Source organism: Pogoniulus pusillus, chromosome 11 (assembly GCF_015220805.1).
Source record: "Pogoniulus pusillus isolate bPogPus1 chromosome 11, bPogPus1.pri, whole genome shotgun sequence".
Taxonomy (NCBI): Eukaryota; Metazoa; Chordata; class Aves; order Piciformes; family Lybiidae; genus Pogoniulus; species Pogoniulus pusillus.
The window spans coordinates 22542630-22548646 of NC_087274.1; the positions used below are offsets into that span (position 1 = coordinate 22542630).

The window sequence follows — 6017 nt, forward strand, 5'->3', positions numbered from 1 at the left end:
TTCTTCACTCCCCACCCAGGGTTGCTATGCAAGAAACACAAGCTGCTGTGCAAGAAACACCAGCTGCTTGCTTTCTTGGTTCATCTTATGACAGATCACCTTTTCAGCGTCGGCAGCTGGCTTCAGCGTCTCTCCACTGGATGCGACCATACCTTCTCCAAGCAAACTCAAACGCATTTGGATACGCAGCAACGGTGTCTAAATGGCGTCCCCTGAAAATTACCAGATCTTAGGAGAAATCAACAAGCTCCAGAAAAGCAGCCTAATCACCACGTCAATGATCATCCTCTCAATGAAAATAACAGTATTTGTAACACTTGCTTTAAGCAAGCATGAAATTGGAGGCAGTCTCGAAAGAATAAATTCATGGTGCTGTAGAGAGAAGTACTTCATGCTAGGAAACAGACTTTAATTAGAACATCACTGGTGTCAAACTTCTAATAAAATGCTTAGACAAATGGAGAGAGCAGAACCTTAGGAGATTTGCTAATATAGAAATGCCTGTGCCTGTTAATTGCTGGGGATTTACTTGTTTACATTCACACAAAGGCTGATGGGCAAAGCTGATAAAGGGACACAAAGGCTTTGTGTAATCCTAAACTCTTTGCAGATTGCCACATAAACGGGAGGTTGCCTCAGATTGACACATGAAAGGGCCACTTCTTTTTAACATCTTTATTGATGACCTTGATTCAGGCATAGTGTCATCAGTTTGCAGATTCAGGCATAGAGAGTGTCATCAGTTAGTTTGCAGATGACACCAAGTTAGGTGGCAGTGTTGGTTTGAATGGGGGTAGAGAGGCTCTTCAGAGGGACAGGCTAGACCCAAGAGCCAACATTAATGGAATGAGCTTCAAGGCCAAATGCCAGATCTTGCGTTTGGGTCACAACAACCCCAAGCAACACTACAGGCTTAGTGTGACTGGAGAGCTGCCTGGCAGAAAGGGATCTTGGGGCTCTAACAGAGAGGAGCTGAATATGAACCAGCAGTGTGCCCAGGTGCTCGAGAAGGCCAATGGCATCCTAGCTTGTAATAAAAATGCTGTGGCCAGCAGGAGTAAGGAGGGGATTGCAACTTTGTACTTTGCTTTGGTGAGGCCCACACCTCAAGTATTGTGCTCAGTTTTGGGCACCACAATACAGGAGAGATGGGGAAGTGCTGGAGCAGGTCCAGAAGACAGCAATGAAGCTGGTGAAGGGCCTGGAGAATAAAACTCATGAGGAGCAGCTGAGGGAGCTAGGGCTGTTTAGTTTGAAAAAGAGGAGGCTGAGGGGAGATATCACTGCTGTCTACAGCTACTTGGTGAAGAGGCTGCTGCTGGTCTCTTCTCACAAGTAATTGGAGACAGAACAAGGGGGAATGGCCTCAAGCTGAGACTGGGGAGGTTTAGCTTGGACATCAGGAAAAAGTTTTTCATGGAGAGAGTGATCAGGCACTGGAATGAGCTGCCCAGGGAGGTGTCTGAGTCACCTACTCTGGATGTGTTTAAGGGTCATTCGGATGCAGTGCTTAGGAATACGGTTTAAGGTGAATCTTGTAGAATAGGGTTATAGGTTGGGCTAGGTGATCCTGAGGGTCTTTTCCAAGCTGTATGTTTGATTCTGTGATAAATGGAGTATTCAGATGGCATGCAGCTTCCTCTGCAGATACAGCCCATGGAGATTAGCTCCCACCTATATTCTTGGTCATACTTTATTGAGTTTTGCTCATACAGATTACTACAGAGTCCCTGCATCTGCATTTAGAGTAAACTCAGTTTTAGTCAGTCTTTCCTAAACTAACTTGGAGACAGAGAAGGATTGCCATTTTGCTAGCTTCATTGCCTGCTTTTTTGACTCTCTCCCACCACTACTGGAGCATGACATGCCATCCTCTGAAGCACATTATTCTGCTGAACACCATGTGGATTTTCAACAAGGAGTCTGAAAACAGATTATTGCTTGTCTTCCATGAATGACCCTAGGTTCTCTCTAGAGTCTTTGAGGACCACACCACTATAAAGGTGATAATTTTAAGCTACAGATAATGATGTATGGAGACATTTGAGGTAACTGGATCCAAGTTACTTTTTGTGCCTCAAGAAGATGTCAAGTATGATTGGCCAGTGAAAGGAATATGGACACATAGAATCACAGAATGTCAGGGGCTTGAAGTAACCTCAAAAGATCATCTGGTTCAGCCTCTCTGCCAGAGCAGGATCATCCAGAGCAGATCAGGTCGGAGCTCATCCAGCCAGTTCTTGAGTATCTCTAGAGAGGGTGACATGACCAAGCCAAAAAAGAACCTGGAAGAAAAACAAAACAAAACAACAACAAACAAAAACCAAACTCAAACTATCCTGGAACATGCTGGTCTCTGCAGACAACCTTCACACCAGAAGCAGCTTCTCAGTCTTAACTCTAGCCAGCACCCATGAGTGATGATGTTGGAATGGCAATCAAGTCCCTAGCCTAACAAACCGGGGGGGCCACCAGGCCCCCCCGGCCTTTAGATCACCTCCACCATTCACCCAGTGTACACCATGGGTACTCACCAGTGGTGACAGGAGGAGGATCCCTCTGCCCAAATGGGCAAACTTGGAGCTTCTGCCTTTCCTGGGGCTGGTTATAAAGGGGAGTGGGGAGGGAGGGCAAAGTGGTCACACCTGGGGTGGGAGGAGCCTCAATAGAGCCCAGGTGTGCTGGGTTTGGGAGATAAAAGGGGAAAATGCAGCAGTGGGTAGGTATGGTGGAAAAGGGGAGGTGCTGCTGCTGCAAGGAGGAAGATAAAGTGGAAGAGGAGGAAATGGAAGAAGGTGGAGGAAAATAGGAGATGGGGAGGAAGATGGGGAAGGAGGAGAAAAAAAAAGATAACAAATGAAAACTGGACTGGGGGGAGCGAGGGGGGGAAAGGTGGTCTTACTCTGGCAGGGGAGTTGGACTGGATCATCTTTTGAGGTCCCATCCAGCTCCTAATTTTCTATGATATATGCAAGCTGCCCTTCTCATCTATCTCATGCTGCTCTAATGACCCCTGGCTCTAGCTGTCACTTTTCATGTGACTGTTTGTAGAACTTCTGTGAGTTCTCCTACAAGAATAAGGTAAAACTTTAAAAAAACATAAAAGCACAAACAGGGAGTCTAAGAAGCAGACCTGTAGTAGTGGCATTCATCTTTAGCCACTGTGTTGGATGAGATCCTGGGAGATATGGAGAAGCTGAATGGACAAGGTCCTGAGTTTGGCTGTCCTTTCAACAGGTGGTTGAAGAGATGGATTGTATCTCAACAAGACTTCAGAGAGGTTCACCTTTTGGATCACTGTCCTGTAGCCTGCTCCTTACTTGCTAAGGATAGAAAAAAAGAAGGACACAAGGATCTAAACAATGATGTTGTACATGCTGCTAAAAAAAAAACCAACAGAAAAAACCCTCAAGCACCTCATGTTTTTCAGGTAGTCATTTAAAGTAACTGCTTTACATAACATTCATGATGTTTCTATTTGCAGAGAGGAAAACTAAAGCACTGCTAGAGATGATGTGACTGTGCAGGCCATGCTTTCCTTTTGCTCCTGCTGCCTGAGGAGAAGAGCTTTTGGAAGGCAGGTACAGTTGGGCTGTTGTTTTGTTTTGGTTTATATTTGCTATGGAGATTTTTCAGTTCTGTTGGCTAAGTAAAATCTGCTGTTCAGAACAGAAAAGCATTCCCTTCTGCATTCAACCATCTGTAAGGGACTAATGGCTGTAAAGCATCTTCAGTTTGTCCAGGGTCTATAATACCAAGCTGAATGTGCTTGCAAAGGCAGAGCTCCTGATACCTCACTCTGTGGTAAATAACAATTAGACACTCTTAACAAGTTCTGCTAATTCAGAGTGAAATAATTAAAAGTTACACATTAAAGTGCAAAGAAACACTTCTGAAATGGAGTTCATTTTATTAAGCTATTTCAAATACTAAGCTTTATTGCAACATAGAGTTTTTACTCCTTTAATTGAATTTCTGGCACTAAAAGCTTAGTAATTTGAATATCTAAATGATCTGTAAGGAAATAAGAGATGTATATTTTTAAAGTGATAACAATCAACTATGTCACACATCTCTGGGGTGGCTTGGGTGCTATCTCAGGTCTAGCATGAGGAGATATACTTAGTGAGGAGATCAGAACTAAACCAGGATTTGTTAAATCATTCTTCCAACTCCAGCAGTGTCTGTTGCAGGGGCACAGGGAATTGGAATATCTTTGGTCAGGATCCATGGTTCCTGAGGTATTCCTGCCTGCTATCTGCTCCTGCAGGGATTCTTCCTCACTGTCTGTCCTATGGAGGAGGTTGGCTGTTTTTACCCCAAGAACATGACTCTTGATGTAGGTGATCCAGACATGGAAGCAAAATTATTGCAGTTAGTCCCAAGATTCAGAAAGGACAGAGAAGTAATTTTAATCCTTAAAAGTCTTAAATTGGAATCACTTTCGAATCACATGTAAGCATAGTCCACATTATTGTTATCATTCATTTTCCTTCAACTGCCAACACTTGGGTCAAAGCATGAGGACACAGTAATGAGTCCTTTTATTGAATACACAAAAAAGAACTTTCTTGCTCTAAGGATTAATTGCTAAATGCATTATTAGATATGACACAAATACTGAGATTAACCCCTCTGTACTGTATTTATCCAGTATTAAAACATACTGCACTGACAGGCACAGAGATCATGCTGCAATGAACTGGAAAGATAAAAGCCAACCTGACTATGTTATTCAAGAGCAGTCAAAAGTCAAGTTCATAACATTTTATGCAATTAACTTTTGTAGGTGTGAACAGAAAGGAGATAGAGCACAATATGTATTTTTTTCTTTTCTATGCAGGTTACTACTTGACAAGAAAACATTAATGGATTTAATGGTTACTGAGAAAGAAGGAATCCAAGTACCAAATACTGAGGTTCCAAAAGAGCTAAGACTTTAAAAAGACAGCTTTTTTTCTGGATTAAGTACAGCAGGATTTGGGCTTCAGCTTTTAAATGGGCAAACTCATAAATAGTTTTGAAGATGCAAAGTCAAGAAAATAGTAAATAAAGGTCTTTGAAGGATTAACTGGAAAAAAGATTCCACTAATCACTGCTTATGAAGGGGTGACCTTCAACATAAATAGAGCTATTTTGTCAAACCAGAGTCGATTTGATGGAAACAGAACTAACAGGAAATAAAATCACAAACTGTCTGCAATCAAAATGCTTTGTGCAAGGTTATAAAAACATTGAGTACATCTATCAATGGCAGGGCACTCACATATTTTAAGTCTATGATGGTGAAGAGTATGATATAATAGACTCATAGAGGCTAAGGACAAAAGGACCCTTAGATCATTTATCTGACCTACATCCTAGGACATCACATCTCTCCCCTGCACCACTACGCTGAGCCAAACAGTTCTTATGGCCTAAACCATGACTTTGCTATAAACTGTAGGGGATGTGTATTCTTGCACGGTCTGAGACAGGGTTATAGGCTCAGAGAGTGACCAGCTGGCCTGTGTTCCCTCATGGGTTACGTGGTCCACTTCAAAGCAGTGGTTTGAGTCTACCATGTACAGAGGAGGCAAGATAAGGCCTCTACACAAGAGCATTACTGCAAAACAAGGGCTTGAGACTTGTGGTGGTTGGTCCTAGAGGGTGGTGACAGCCCCTTCCAGCCTCAGTCATGGGCTTTACCTTCTCCATAAGAAAGAGAAGCTCTTGCTCTGGCCTCCTCTCCCCCATGGTCAGATTTTCCTTTTGTCTTTCCTGGTGACAGGAATGAATTATTCAGGCTCCATCCTGGGCAGAAAGGTTTAGTGAAATTCAGTTATTCTGTGTGGCAGAGAAGCCTTGAGAGGGCTCAGGAGTCTGGCTGGACTGTATTAACTACCTGGTGCATAGAGAAAAGAATGAAAGAAGTTCACTGAGAGTTCAGCAGAGCTGTAAGCACAGGGGCTCCTTCTGAACACAGATCAGTATCCTGGAGTTAATCACTGGGCACTACATCTTTCCTTGTTCAGAGT

General features: G+C 43.2%; 2 long non-coding RNA genes across 2 annotated transcripts; one reads left to right on the forward strand and one right to left on the reverse strand.

The window, feature by feature from the left end:
* Positions 1-1675: 1675 nt before the first annotated feature.
* On the reverse strand, positions 1676-2597 carry LOC135179529 (uncharacterized). Its single transcript, XR_010304030.1, has 2 exons — positions 2535-2597; positions 1676-2285 (listed from the first exon to the last, which is right to left on the reverse strand). It is a non-coding gene; the product is annotated as an uncharacterized LOC135179529 (long non-coding RNA).
* Positions 2598-2727: 130 nt separating this feature from the next.
* LOC135179528 (uncharacterized) lies at positions 2728-5209 on the forward strand. Its single transcript, XR_010304029.1, has 3 exons — positions 2728-2795; positions 3485-3581; positions 4844-5209. It is a non-coding gene; the product is annotated as an uncharacterized LOC135179528 (long non-coding RNA).
* Positions 5210-6017: the final 808 nt, after the last annotated feature.